The sequence below is a fragment of the Akebia trifoliata genome, chromosome 11, assembly GCF_017979445.1.
Source record: "Akebia trifoliata isolate Shusen 1 chromosome 11, ASM1797944v1, whole genome shotgun sequence".
Taxonomy (NCBI): domain Eukaryota; kingdom Viridiplantae; phylum Streptophyta; class Magnoliopsida; order Ranunculales; family Lardizabalaceae; genus Akebia; species Akebia trifoliata.
The window spans coordinates 48,895,083-48,910,899 of NC_141385.1; the positions used below are offsets into that span (position 1 = coordinate 48,895,083).

Consider the following 15,817-nt stretch of genomic DNA (forward strand, 5'->3'; position numbering starts at 1 on the left):
TACTAAATTATTTTACTTTTCATCATAAAATATAAAAATAATAACAAAAAATATTATGATCATTTACATAAACACATGGTATCAGAGATGGCTAACCTCCATTGCCTGCATCGGACTTTAGAATCTCCATTTTGAGGTAATTGTAATCAACAAAGTAAATAGATTGAAGTTCTTTTTGGGAGGAAGGTTCGTTTGTTCTAACAAATGAATGGCTAAGATCATTTGAAAACTTGCCCATAATGCAATCAAATCCTCATATATATGTACTAATTACATGCAAAATCTAACGGTAGTGTCTCCGTGTACATATGATTATTTGTTTTACATAAAAAATAAATTAATAAAAATAGCAATATTTTCAATCTCTTATATATTTTTATAATGTCAATCAAATTAAATTAACTTCCGGGAGAAGCTTGTTTGATGAGGAATGATGATCCCTTGTATCTTCTTTGCTTTGGAAAGACATCGAAGAATCAGCCCAGGGACCATCCATTGACATACTCTGCATCCGACTTTCATGAGAGGTGCTCGAGATTTGCGTTTGGCTATCTTGTGAAAGCTTCTCAAAAGCCTTAAACCTCATTTCATCGGTCATTGAGCCACGTTTGACAAGTGGTGCTTGGATTGGAGCTTTGCCATCAAGCATGCTCACAACGGCAGACATGGCTGGCCTAAGAGTAGGCGATGGGTTGGCGCACAAGAGTCCTAAGTTCAACATTCTCAATGCCTCTTCCTTGGAATACTTTTTCCGAGGCTCGGATCAACAAGTTCTAAGAGATTTCCCTGTTCTTGTAAGACGTAGGCCTGTGGTTTTACACATAAACAAGAAAGAAACTGTCATCATCAAAATTATTTCTCTCGTAAATAAGCATAAAATTATAGATCAAATATTCAAATAATAATGTCATTTATGTGATCTAATTAACTAACGTTGCACGCTAACAAGTTAAAAGTTCATAAATATTTGTCTAGAAACTTCCTATAGTTCCAAAATCCACATGTCATTCCCACAATGTAATTAACATTTTAAGGGTTTGGGTCCAAGGCCAAGGCGACCATCCATACCCGACAAGCTGTCACGAATACTTACACAAAGGCCTAACCATGCAAGAAAAAAAATCTCAATTCTGAAATGGGAAATGATCCAAAAAAACTTATTGAATCCTGTGCAATTGACCCCTGGACCATCAGATCGGTTCTCTCCTCCTAACACCTATAACCGACCTTCTATTTGAATTCATCCAGTTATGAGAAAATATCAAGGGGCAAGGTTCCAAAAGGTCCACAGATCTACTAAAACACAACGTAACTTAGTGAATCAAAAGTTGCAACTCTCCTAAAACAAGCAAATAATTAGTGAATTGTGTAAAGGTTTGATCAAAGGGATTGTGCAGAAAATGATTAATGCTTTTTATCATATTAACTGCAAAAACACTCAGATTACCCAATCAAGAAGATAAACAAATTCCTCCTTTGGCCTGTAATTTGTATTGCTCTTCCCACTGACAATCTCTAATGCAACAATACCAAAGCTGTAAACATCTGCTTTGTCTGTCAAGTAACCCCTCATTGCGTATTCCGGAGCCATATATCCTCTACAAAGATGAGGAAACATATTGAATATCAGGAAAAATTGTGAAAGAATTCCGCATACTCAAACGAACCTTTCTAATCTTAAAAAGAGAAGTAACTGTATCAGAAAAAAGCAAAATTAGTAATTCAACAAATACGTTATAACTTATAGATACGTGATAGTGTTGTCGTGACCATGGGGTCATTAACATGACAAACAAATTCCAGGTGACATTATTTTAAGCCCACTGTCTCAATGAATATTTGTGCCAACCTTTGTTGGACTTGGATCTAAACACCAAAAATTATTGTTCTTACCCATGGAATTTTGGGTGTGGGGTTGTTGAATGATCAAATAAATAAATAAAGGTTAACAAAACCCATAAATAAACAAAGAATATGTATCATGCATGTTTACTCCACCTTGGTCCAACATAACTTATACTCTTCACCATTTGCAGTTATGATACATACTGTCTGTTTGTTAAACTCTACGTAACAGAGGACAACACATTACATAAGAAATTTCCACATTATATAACGTTTTACTCTTATTTCAGATTCATACTGGAACACTTCTTCAAACAGACCTAAATTTATTCAAATATTTTGTTCATATTATTATCTTTTTTTTATGGGTAAGCTGGACTTGAACCGTCAGCCTCAAAGTTGTTTTGCAATGTGTCAAACTGACTTAGCTATGGGTCTACGCCCTTGTTCATATTATTATAAACATTATAAACACATCTGAATGAATAATGAGGCCTTTTCATTCTCCCAAAATGAAAATATAAACCATCTGATTCATATTTCTCCACTTCTTTTTATTTGATATAGGTACACATATGTTGTTAATCTAAAGGTTGCAATGAGGAGATCTTTCTAATTGGATCTATAAGCTCCAATAATTAATTAAACGTTTTACTACTAAGTTCATTATCTATTAGAGTGCTTCAGGTTCCATGCATTCTGTAAATTAGAGGATAGCAAGATAGTTTTTGCCTTGATTTAACAACTAGTAGTAGCTAAAATTTTAATCACCCCAAAACAGATGTTTAAGTAACTTAGGATTGTTAATAACAGAAAACTGACTCACATGGTTCCAGCTATACGGGTGCTGATATGAGTGTTCTCCTCTTCATCAAGTTTAGCCAAGCCAAAATCAGATATCTTAGCATTGAGATCTCTATCAAGCAGCACATTTGTCGCCTTTATGTCTCTGTGAACAATTTTCAGCCTCGATTCTTCATGAAGATATGCTAAACCCCTTGCAATCCCCATGCAAATCTTAAGCCTTGTCGGCCAGTCCAAGTTCAGTTTTTCCTCTTCACGACCTAAATGTGACCCCAATTCTGATCATTTTTATGATAAAAGTTCTTGGTTTTAACAAATGCATATTAATATTGAAAGTTTCAGACAACTTATTCTCAAAAGCTAAATATGCTATAAAATATGGCAGCTAGGCATTTACCAAATAGTGCGCGCGCAAGACTGTTATTTTCCATGTACTCATAAATTAGCAACAGCTGGTTTCCTTCAATACAACATCCAAATAGTTTGACGAGATTCGGGTGTTGTAAAGCAGATATCATGCCTATCTCATTTACAAATTCGCGGTTCCCCTGCTTTGACTTGGAAGAGAGCTGTTTGACTGCAATTACTGAACCATCTGACAGTACACCCTAAGATAGAGAATGGAGAATTTGGAATCAAACTTCCATACAAGAATATGGAATACATAAAGCAGAAAGAAGACAAATTGTTTTCTTTTTTATTCCTTTTCTTGGGGTACTTGTGTTTGGATTAAACTCATGACAACGGTTGGAAGTTGGAACAAATTTCACTGCCAGATTGAACTATGGGCTCAATCCACAAGTGGGATACGGTTTAGGTGTTGAGAATTGAGAAAAAAAAGAAGATTAAAAAGAATACAAATCTATAGTTACCTTATAAACCGGGCCGAACCCTCCTTCACCTATCTTATTTGCAGGGTCAAAGTTCCCTGTTGCAGCTTTAATCTGTCTTAAACTGAAGTAACCAGTTTGAAGTTCTAGGCCAGCTCTAAGTTCTGCCAAAAGAGGGCAATAAGGAAGAAATAATTTTACAACTCAAAATAACCAATGTTGGTTAAAAAAATTTCCTTTCTGATTTCTATAATCAAGCATAATTTTAACTGAAATCATGATAAAGCCATAAATACAGCCCCATCCATGTTTCCAATCGGCTCTATAGCTTATAGCATACAGAAACAGATGAGGGGGTACAATATGCATGATGCATAGAAAAATTCTTATGCATCACATAAAAGTGTGCCACATGGTGAAATTGGTTATTAACCTAGACTTTCCAGGTTAGGGCCTCCAGTAACCTAATCCGTGCCACAGATTTATGTAGACTGTCTGTTCAAGAGAATTATTTTTGAAGCTGAAATGTATTTTGTGCACTGGATCCAAACCATTGCGGCAAAAAGGAAAAAATAACTTCAAATCATGGATTCATAACGTCTAACTTGGACGTTTCCACAGGACACAAATTGTCACAACCTGTATAGCTGAACTGATTGGCTTTCCTTAGGTTTACTAATTAAGGAGTATGTGCGAGGGCACATGCGTGAGTGAGTGCATGTGTGTGTCAGAAGACTCGTTCTCCTTCCTTTCCATGTAAAGACCCCACTATACATGAGAATTACCACTGCACAAGATGCATATTATTATAAAAGCCCAAGTTTTCACTCATTTATCTTACCTTTGTCCTCGTCTTTTCCTCCCAAGTAACCTTTTTTCCAAAGGATTACCAAAACCAATACAACCACCACACAAGAAGCAGCTACAATGCCGACAATGGTTCCAACAGATAGCCCTCCGGTGTTAGGATCGTAGTCTACAAGAAAAAAAATATCAAATATCACTACGAGGTAATTGATAGAAAGAGGGGAGAAAACCAAATTTCTCGGCAACTTACTAGGGGTCACTGTAATAGCTGATATTAGAGGTCCATATACACTTCTAAATGGAACGGAAGTTGTCCCTTTCCCGGACCAGTATAAGTGGATCACCAGTGAGCTATCAGTAACATTAACAGGAAAGGTCTCAACTTTGCTCTTACCAACCCCTCCAGCTTTCTCTGCAATATTATAATCCTTCAAAACTCTTTTGCCCTATGTAGGAAAAATCAGATCATTAACAAAAATCAATTTACTGTTGTATAGGGTACAAAAAATGAAATATTAATCATCCCAAAATAAACATTAGTCTAGAAGTTAAATCAAAATTACTAATGAATGGAAATGGCAGCTATTCTGCATCAGATATGATAATCAGAGGATTATGCTTAGTGATGAATTTGGTCATGAAAGGAATATTAATGAAACCATCCAATCACTCACTTGGATTGATACATCGAAAAAACGCCTTCCAGGGCTGCTAAAGGTTTGATCATCTGTAATCATTATTTCTGCAAAGTGAAGCTTTACTGTATAACTGCCCTGCCGTAAGCAGCGACCGAAATACTTGAGTGAATTAGGTGCGAGGCGAGCTGTTGAGTACAAATCTCCATCTGAAAAGTTCCTAGTTGAGTGAGCTATGTAGTTAGTATCTGAACTTATAAAATCCCCTGTACTGCTACAACCCCATTTCTCGGTAGAGAAGAATGATGCTGGGCCCATCGCATCTACATCCTGTTCGTAATCCTCCCCTTCAAATGGTAACCTCGGGCCTCCGCAATTAATGAATAAGTTATGGTCTGCCGATGTAATGGAAATCAGATGTGGTCATACATAAGTAAATAAAATAAAAAATAAAAAACTTCAGGACCCCAACGTAAATCCTGAATCAAAGATAAAGAAATTAATTGATCTCACATGTTTATAAGTTTCTAAACTTACAATTGGGTTTCCTAGGGCAGGGAAGATCCTTCTTCAAGCACCAAGATATTCTATAAAAGAAAATTTTTGGTTCATTATTTTATTGATGCAGCTCTAATAAGGAAATATACATCCCAAGGTCTGAGGAACTTACGAGTCATCTTCCAAAGATGAATAAATGGAGATTCTGTTCCTGTTAGGCAATTAGAAAAAGGTAGGTTCATAGAAGAAAACAAAAAAGATATTAAACCCAAAGAAATAACACATGGAAAACAACTTACAAGTTACTTTCACGGCAGCTGGATTGAGCAGACCCAGTAAAATTGTTGTAAGATATGTCACTGTAAGACAGATTAGGATAGCATCATCATAATGTGTTTCAGAAAGTTAAGCCATGAGTAGATGAAAACAAATACATACAATTTGAATTTGGTGTCCAATATCCAAGACGGAACAGATCCAGTCAATAAGTTGTTGGTGAGATACCTACATTCATAGACAACATCATTTTTAGTTTGTGATTCAAAAGTTAGCTTTGAAGAAAAGAATTATAGCCCATTAGGGACACCAAGTACCAAAATGATAGCTATTGATCACTTACATGAATTCCAGAAATCCCAACCCCTCAAGGGTTCCAGGAATAAAACCACTCAATCTGTTGAAGCTCAGGTCTCTATGGGGAAGAACATAAGAATACAATTTAGAAAAGATTTCTGCAATCTATTAACTGAGAGCTAAAACTATATTCTGGTCTGTACTGTGGCCTTCTAAACTAACTTACTATTAAACATTCATAAAAAGTACGTATCGAGAGGTTCTTGAATCGCTCATAGATGATAGCAATGAGAATCCAATACAAAACTATCTGCAGTAAAATTGACTACCACCTTTCACAGACACATCAACACATATAATTGCAGTTTCACAGATCTGTGACTTAATGATGGATTCATAATAACCTCTGCATGTCCAGACCTCTAGAATTATCTATTAGAGGATGATAACAAAAGAACTTCGTAGGAAATAATTTGAACCTTATAAAATGATTACTGCAAGTAGATATTAACATTGTTTCATGCTTGGAATCCGTCACCTTGATGTTGGGATTATGATATATGTACCTAGGGAAAAATATTAATTGACCTAGAGAATCATTTAAACATTAGAAAGGAAGGGCCTATATTGACCAAATATCAAGGATTTCTCAATTGAGTCATTCAGCAGTTCAAGCTTTTATTCTAGAATGGTGAGAGTTGACTCCAAGATGATTTGTATCTTTTTGACTAAGCTACGCCATCCATGAAAAGTTGTTTCCATCATCCATGTTGTCTCATCAGAAACATTACTGGCTAGGCTTAGTCTCAGACTCTCAGCAAGTTCAAAATATATCTATATATTTATATTAACTCTTCCATGTCATTGATCTTCTCCCCACCCACATCAGTTCCAAGACTGTGTTATGAAACCTAGCCAACAAAAGAGACAAAGAAAATTATTATCTTTAAAAATTAGAAGTTTTTGCAACCACTATGAAATGCCCACAGACACTTTATTGCACTTTTTTAGGTGGCTTTGGGATCATCAATAATTGGAATGAACTAAATTCGGTTCATGCACTTCAATTCTTAGTTGAGGATTTAATCAATTAAATTTAGAGAAATGTATGTAACTTTAAGAATTTGTGCCAATTAGAATTCAATCAGAGCACTGAATCAAAGAAATTTAAAGACACAAGTGTCTCCAAAGAAATAGTCATCCAAAGCACAACTTACAGTGTTTTTAGGCTTGACATTACTTCTCCAATGTATGGTGGGATTGTACCAGAAATCGAGCAATTTCTTAGAACCCTGTGGCACACAAAAAAAACTAAGTATGTTATGATCAAATGAAACCACAGAGTGATCTGCTGAGAATTATATTCACAATGCAACTCACAATTCTTCCAATTTTGCCAGAGCTTGCAAATTAGGGAATTCCATATTTGATATATTCAAGTCACTCACCCTCCTGAAACAAAATGAATCAGATCAAATAAGTCAGAACATCTTTCAGAATTCCTGTACGGTTGTAACCAAATTAAGAGTCACTGGAAAAAATTTATCAGTTATAAAAGTATGGAAGAATGGCCTGACAGTGTCTTTAAGTTTGTCAAGAGGGAGATGTTAGCAGGAATAGGCCCCTCCATTGATGTGCCTTGCATAACTCTGCAACAGATTGAATTGAAATCACAACCATATAAGATGTCTTCAGAATACAGTAATAGTCTCAGTAATACGTTTAAACTGAATAAAATTGCAAATAGGGCATATAATGAAGAGTCGAGTCAGTACAGTACTCACAGCAGATCCATTTGTGTCCAGTTTCCAATGAAACTGGGTATTCTTCCAGAGATACTAGTCCCATCTATCCTACTGAAAAATGGCAAAATAGTAACTGAATTCAGGAATTTGTAATTTCAAATTACACATTATATCATTAAGCCATTAAGTGACTTCAACTTACAAATCTGTTAAGTTCTTCAGATCACCAAATGTATCCGGCAACGTCCCGTTGAAGTTGTTCCCAGAACCAAGGCTGCACGAGTAAGAAAGCAATCTACATTGAACTTCTTTCAAACAATAATTGCTATAACAATGTTCCTACGACTATTAATTCACTCCCAAAGATAAGGAGAGCTTCCAAAGTTCGAAGCATGAAGGAATATTAATGAAATCGGGGAAATCCATTTAATAACACGGACCACCAATTATGCTCAATAGCTTACACATGCAACAAGACAGAAATTTCTATGCCGAAAAATCAAGAAAACCCAGATCTTGTGTGCTCCCATGAAATCATTCCTTCTGGATGGAGTGAAATAAATTTTAAGTGCTTTAGTGAGCATATTCAGCAATAGCGTTTTTTGTGTGCTCGGTGGTCCATAAATGAATAGTTGCTTTGTCTTAATTGGTCGGTGAAAGACTAGTTGACATGTGAGCCAATCTAAAACTAAGTACTTTTCTTCTAACTCAATATCATACTCCTTAGGGTTTCCCCTTTTCTGTAGGTAGCTTACAATTCTCTCTCCCATAGTAGTTCTTTTGTCTTTTAGTTGTTGTGGGTCCTCAAAAACTGCTCTTGTCGAGTTGTAATAAATAAACGCACAGTTAGCGAATACAAGAAAAACGGAAAAAAAAGGAGAAGAGGTGAAAAAGAAAAGAAGAAATTCAATGAAACACAGGCAAAACCCTCTCTCCATGAAATTGTTTTAACAAAGCAATTAAAACAATGAAATAATGGTATTGTTATTTTGGTGGGAAGAGCATGAGTAACACATCTCAGACATCCTCATAGCACTATGAGAGAGGTCGGTGTACAGAGAAATACCAGCAAGGCCTACTTATTTGAGGTAGAAGGCAGCAAAGATACGATACAATATAACCTACTTGGCGGAGAGGAAGTGCCAATAAAGAAACTTAAATAGAATGACCCGATCAATGAATACTTATCCTAGGTTCACAAAATACTTGGGCAGGGATGCCGACAAAAGATACCTAAATGGAATGATGTGTTATGCATTAATGAATTGGCTCAACTACCCACTCAACACAGGGAGTGGATCCTCTGTATTTTTCTTGCAGCTCCATGTAGTGCTCTTTTCATAGTCGAGAGAGAGTGCTTTGTTGAAAAAAGCCAACAAGGCCTAGATCAGATTTAAAGAAATAAAAAACTTTTTTGACAGATCAAAGGTGAAATGGATGGTCACTGAAATCCCCATTTTAAAGTAAGGGATTTTAGAGTATGGACATTGTGTTCTCTCAACCATGAAAAAGTGCTACAAGGATCTACAATAAATAATTACTAGAGAGGAGCTGCTCCCCTCAACACAATACCAATAAGGCCAAACAAAACGTGGTTGGAAGGATTGAAAGAGTGTGAGAGGATAATGGCTGCAAACCATGTCACCCATCAGCCCCCATGAACATGTTGGCATGATATATTTTTTTTACTTTGGCGGGCCCCAAGTACCATCCGCCCGTACACGTTGGCATGATGAAAATGTTAGATAAATATGAATCTGAAATATTGATTCTCAAAATGCGGAAATAAAATAAAGAGAATCAAAATCTTTAAAAAAAAAAAAAATGCCCAAAATCCATACCTCCGGCCATTAATTTCGCACACACACCTTCTACTGATTTTCTGTCTCGTTTGGCACTTCCAAACTTGGATACACTCACGTTAGATGGTGTAGACTGAAAAAGATTAAGAGAGAGTATCCAGTTTGGGGACCAAACGGTACTTTTTACAACCAAACTTGGTCGAGGCTTCCATCAAGCACTCAACCACGTTTTGGTTTGTTGCCACAAACCAGATCTGAAGTGGGTCACGTTACCTAACTAGAGAAACGTGTTGAAGGATCGTGGACCACCTCATGAGCTCCGAAAATGGTGGTTTTAAACCATCCATAAAAATCGGGGCTAACAGTAAAGACACAAACTGTGTGCCAAACACATCAAACAGTTATGGAAAAAAAGGCTTATGAATATAATTAGCACATTTGAAGTAAGTACTCGACCCCATTTCCTTTCAGTACTTATAACAACCAAGGTCTTACTTGAGATTAGGAGTGTCTTTCCACACATCCACTGATAGAGGTCTATTGGAGACCAAGGAGAAAGGAGATTTTAATCAAGCATACGAAGTGTACAATTTAGATTGAAGGACCAAATTTTTACCCAAACTTATGTAACTTTTTTTAACACTTTCCATTAAAAAAAAAAACATGAAACTAGATCGATCATAATAATAAATTAAAATAAAGAGCCACATAAATGAGGGAAGACAGAAAATGTAATGGTGAATAGCAGTAGCACACAAGGTCTATGGCCATAGACCTTTGTTAATCCAAACTTTCATTGTTCAAAACCTTGATTGAAAAAATTTCTCTTTCAAAGTTTCTAACCTTCATATAAGACCTGTAACTAGAATACTGTCCAATATTGTCTAGTTTAAACTAAAGATTTGACTTCCTTTAAATGACTCCACCAGTCCCTTTACTGTTTCAAGCAAAATTGCACATATACTTCCCTCAAATCCTAGTCTAACTTCATTCATTCAACATTCCTGGTGAAGTCCAATCATTCTTATTTCCTATTCAATTGCAACCATAACTACTTGTAACCTAAAGCAGAACTTACGAATCTAAGAGATTCTGAGACCAAGTTTCTCATATTTGCTCAAGTTAACTGTGGTTCTAGTTCAAGGTTCACCACTCATCTGAGTATTACCAACCGAAGTTTCACCAGAAAGTAAAAAAAAAGAGTTTCTTATGAGTTGGGTTCCAATTGATTGATGGTTAAATTTTTTTAATATTAAGTTTAGCACCTATAATGCATAAACAAGAATCTAATAAAAAAGTTAAATAAAATACTAAATAGCAGATTTTTAAGAAATCGTGGATGGGCAAAAAGGGACCTCCTGTTAGGAACCGATCAAAAAATGAATTGAGAACAGAAAATCTTACAATCTCTTCAAGTTGGTCAATCGGCCAAGCTCTCGTGGAAGGGGTCCATCAAACCGATTATCTTCCAGGATCCTGCAAAATCCAACTTGGGTCAATAAAATGGATAAAATTTTATTAATTTCCAAATTTATTAAGATATTCAAATGTTGAAATGTTGCATCTTACAGCTGCTCCAAAGTAGCAATGTCACCAATTTCTCTTGGAATTGATCCATTGATGTTGTTTCCCAAAACCGACCTGCAATGCACAAAAAACACCCAATCATGCCATCCATCAAAATGGTTCTATTGTTATCTAACATGAAGGCTTTTACAGATATAAGTGCAATTGAAGCGAAGAAGATGAACTTACAGAGTGACAAGAGGGAGAGAAGTCCAGCGCCTAGGGATGGTTCCATGCAGATAGTTGCGAGTGAGGTCTCTATTTAACAAAAGAGACCTTGTATTAGAAGTGTTTCACAATTTCAAAAGTTGGTTAAAGAAAAATGGTGCCAATCTCTTCCACTAACAATAGTTGGAAATTTTTTGCCAAATTCTTCAAATTCAAGTTAAATTTGTGAGGATTTTAAAAATCATAAATGTAATACAAAAGAATCACTGAATTTTAAACTCATTAAAATATATATATATATATAACAATTTTTCCACCACTTACATTTCAGCCAGATAAGTAAGGTTGGCGAATTCTTCTGGTAGAACTCCAGTCAGATTCAGACCTTTAAGTAGACTGAAATTGAAAGAAATTAAAGCACATAAAAATATTTATATTTATACATAAAAAGAGAGAGAAAGAGGGTCAATAATGCCTACAAAAGTAGGCTTAATAGAACAACATAATTGAGAAGTTTGTCAATGGATCAGACTTGGATCGGGTAATGGGTCGATTCGGAATAACTGAATAACAACATCTATAGACGGGTCTTAACAGATCAGATATTATGGAAGGGAGAGACGTACATGTTTGTGACGTGGCAAACAGTAGATGTGTTATAAAGACAATTGCAGTTTACATAGCTGAGAATTTCGGTGGGAGAGCGTGAGATGTTCCGATTCAAGTTCCCTGTTGTGCAAGAATTTTGGTCCACATTCCTCCAATATGGAATATTTAACTTTGTTGATATTTCTTGAAGCGCTTGCACTGTGAGCACAAAGTCGTAAGTCACTAATCAACAAATAAAGATCAACAGATGAGTAACACATAATTAAACAAATACAAGTCTATACGTTCTACATGTTAGGGAAGATGTCCACCCCACCTGGTCTACACTAATTTTACCTCCAAGTAACAGGTCAACAACTAAGGTATCAATGGACGGTAGATCGAGAATCCTATTCGAATATTTTTGGATATCAAATTTATATTAAGATAATTTCTAAACATTCAAATAAAATAAGGATAATATCATATATGATATATTATATAAATATAATTAAAATGGTGATGAAGTGACCTCAAGATTGGACCTCACATCGCACATCTTGGCTGACGTGAATCTGTTCAACATTGAATTTCTTTCCTCAAGATACAAATTAAAAAAAAAAAATCATCTATTCTCTATGAACCGGCATCTCAGCACAGTGTTGAACATAGTGTCCAACGAACACAGGCCAGCATTTTCATTGATTAATATAATCCCCCCATATCATCAAACTAAGTCAATATTGGTAGATAATTAAATATACGTCACTTTAATTGTGAGAGATCATGATCATGATTGCATGCTCTGTATGTAATTTTAAGATATTTGTCAAACCATCCATACTGTCCATGATGCAATAGACACACACAAAGCACCAAAACTGAATCTCATAAAGTGAGCTAATTAATAAAGTACCCTTTATCATCAATAATTCATTGTATGACGTGGCTAAATGGTCTAGAAAAAAAGAAAAAAGAAAACATTAGTTTGTGGACTGTGGCCCACCAAATTAATTAGCCATCGATGCATGGCGGAACGCGGACCAATTCGCAGTCACATGTCCACTTTGTTGGTTGATTCTGTCTTATATTACCACGTGGGATAGTCTTTCAACCAACTTTTGGATATGTTGACCTTAACAATAAGAATTGGTCTCATTGATGAATATTCTTAATCTTAACCGTTGATTTAAGCATATTGTGATCATGAACAATAAGCATGGATACAAAGCATTTGATTTTGGGACCTCGGTAAAGATGCTTATGGTTAGAAATCAGCAATCAAGATGATTTTTCTGGATGGTAAGCTAAACATCTATGGAAAAGTGGGCCCAAAGAGTGCTCCATGAGAATATATAATGCGACAGCACGGGGGACAGGTACTACCGACCAACACCAAAAGTTTTCTCTTTTTTTTCCCCGGTTAAAAATAAAAAAATCCTGTAACAAAAAAAAAAGTTTTTTTTTTTGGGACTATTTTACGAACCGATTAAATAAGAGACAGTTGAAGAAACTTTAAAAAAAAAAAAATCGTTGATTTGGGCGAGAATTTTACATGTTTCCTTCAAATTTCTCCTATTTCACAACGGATTTTAACTAAAATTAACTGCTTTATTTAACAAACTTGATGGATCTAATACACGATTACTTTGAATTCTCTAAAACCGAAAAAAAAAAAAAAAAAAAAAAAAATCTGCAATTTCTGCAATTATATACATGTCAAGTAAGAGATTGAAAGAAAACAGACATGTTTAGGCCATTTCAGTGAAACACAGAGTTGACATGTCGAATACCATAAATTTTAGATTAAATGATCTCAGTTGCTCTCTCTCTCTCTCTCTCTAACAAAACTGCTTCATTTTCTTTTTTAAAACAAACAAGATGGATCGAATACACGAAATATCTGAATTCTACCAAACCAAATAGAAAAAAAATTACTGCGATTTCTGCAATTTTTTCCATATTTGAAGTAATAAATTGAAAGAAAATTACCTTCCAAAAAAAAAAATGGAAAGAAAATGATCGTACCTTCATTGGCTGGTAAAACTTTAGCTTCAGATCTGAAATCTTCGAAGAAATTGACCAAAAGAAACAGAAGAACAAGAGTAGAGACATACTTCTTCAAGATCGGAAGAAGAAGTGATGATGACTCCATCAAATGCTTCAATTCTTCGAATTGTTTCAGTAAAACGGGGTTTCCTTTAGAGAGAAATTTGTGACTGATTTTGAGATCAGAAAGAGAGAGAGAGAGAGATGGAGATATTTTATGGTCTAAATAGAGTAGATCAAGAAGAACTTCTGACACGCGGGGGAAACTTATAAAATAAAAAATAGATCGATTTCGTGGGAAAAAAAAATCAGACTTCAACCCCCCCAACGTTGGTAGGCTGAGCCGCCGTGGACGAATTCTGTCCACGTCAGCGCTGTTATTTTTGAATTGCCGTACGCACGGTAGCAGTTGAATTTAAGGTAAAAGACTGATATACCCTTCTCTTTGTAGATAAGGACGTGTATGTTAAGATATATGGAGACGACGACTAAATTATTGTGGCGGCCAAGTCGCCATGCCTGATGCCTGGTTTGGACCAGATCCGAAGTTCGTTTTGGATCAAACATGTGGGTCCAAGAAAGATCCGATTAGAGAATCTATCGAATTGGTTCAACAGGCCCTCATGCGATAAAATGTGAGAAAGTATGTAAATTATATTGTATAATTTATTTTAATTATAAAATTTATTTATAATAAAATAAAATTTAGTCTTAATCAAATCAAATTTGATCCTTGAAAGATTGATCTTTGATCGACTTGATCTAATCCAAACCCAATTTATTAACAGCCTTACTAATATAGGTATTGGCTATTGGCTATGTTCCAAAAGGTTTGAATGAGTCGATGAAATACATTTTAAAACTAGGATAATTTGAACATATTCCTTTTGTATTTTAGTGAATGTTTGAAATATCCCATACATTTTCAAATTGAGAAATTGCACTTAGATAAAAATAATTTAAATGCCTGCATCTCCAACTAAGATGAAGACATTTGGGTATTTTTATTTTTATTTTTAGAAGAGATGACTAAGATGCAACATGCCCTACCCACCACGAGTGTGGTGAGATGGTAAGACACTAGTAGGATTTGCCTCTAATCATGTGTTTGAACCTCTCGACTTACCCGACAAAAGGGTTATGTAGGTCGGACCAATGCCCAAAGAGCTAGTCTATCAGATTAGATCTAATGGTCTATGGGCTAGGTACAAGCCTAGATGAAGTATCAAGCCTGCTGTTTACAGGAATAGGCATACCCTTGATTTGAAAAAGTAGGAAGGAAACTCCAAATACTTACCAAAACAATTTGAAAACATAAGGAATAATCTCCAAATACTTGTCAAAACATGAAGTGGTATGTCTTAACCAAGCTAAAATATAATATTTTTTTAGTACTTTTAAAATTATAAGTGGGCTTGAACCCACGACCTCAAATTATTTTGAGGTTCTTCAAACACCAAGTGAGGTATGGGTCTAGCCCAACTATTTGTGTCGTTTATATTATTATTATTGTTATTTTTGTAAAATACACAATATCAAAAGAACTTAAGGTGTAAGTCGACCAAATAAGTATAAATTATATCTAAAAATGTAATTTTCCATCATAACGTAAGCTGTAGATGATAGATAATTCTCAATAATTGTACGACATGGACGAATGACAGAAACAAAGTCCATTCATGCATAAGAGTGGAAAGTCATTATCTCAACACCAAGTGGGCCTAACATCGTAAAAACACAATCATATAAGACATTCTTAGAAAGTTACATCCTGTTTGAGAACAAGATAGGAGGGGACACGTGATTTGAAAGTGGAATACCGTCGGTGACTTGCACAATTAACAAAAACAAATAAAAATTGGTAACCATATGGTGATGCATCTCGAGAAAAATTATTATTGAAATGA

The 15,817-nt window shown here is 35.3% G+C and overlaps 1 pseudogene across 1 annotated transcript; it reads right to left on the bottom strand.

The window, feature by feature from the left end:
* Positions 1 to 237: 237 nt before the first annotated feature.
* LOC147392342 (putative LRR receptor-like serine/threonine-protein kinase At1g53430) lies at positions 238 to 14,199 on the bottom strand (annotated as a pseudogene). The gene is made up of 24 exons (XR_015182596.1): positions 13,890 to 14,199; positions 11,900 to 12,080; positions 11,598 to 11,669; positions 11,295 to 11,363; positions 11,109 to 11,180; positions 10,944 to 11,015; positions 7,940 to 8,011; positions 7,777 to 7,848; positions 7,570 to 7,641; positions 7,373 to 7,444; positions 7,210 to 7,284; positions 6,039 to 6,110; positions 5,858 to 5,923; positions 5,719 to 5,778; positions 5,592 to 5,630; positions 5,459 to 5,508; positions 4,961 to 5,316; positions 4,537 to 4,732; positions 4,321 to 4,455; positions 3,522 to 3,643; positions 3,047 to 3,257; positions 2,672 to 2,909; positions 1,448 to 1,598; positions 238 to 807 (listed from the first exon to the last, which is right to left on the bottom strand). The product of XR_015182596.1 is annotated as a putative LRR receptor-like serine/threonine-protein kinase At1g53430 (transcript).
* Positions 14,200 to 15,817: the final 1,618 nt, after the last annotated feature.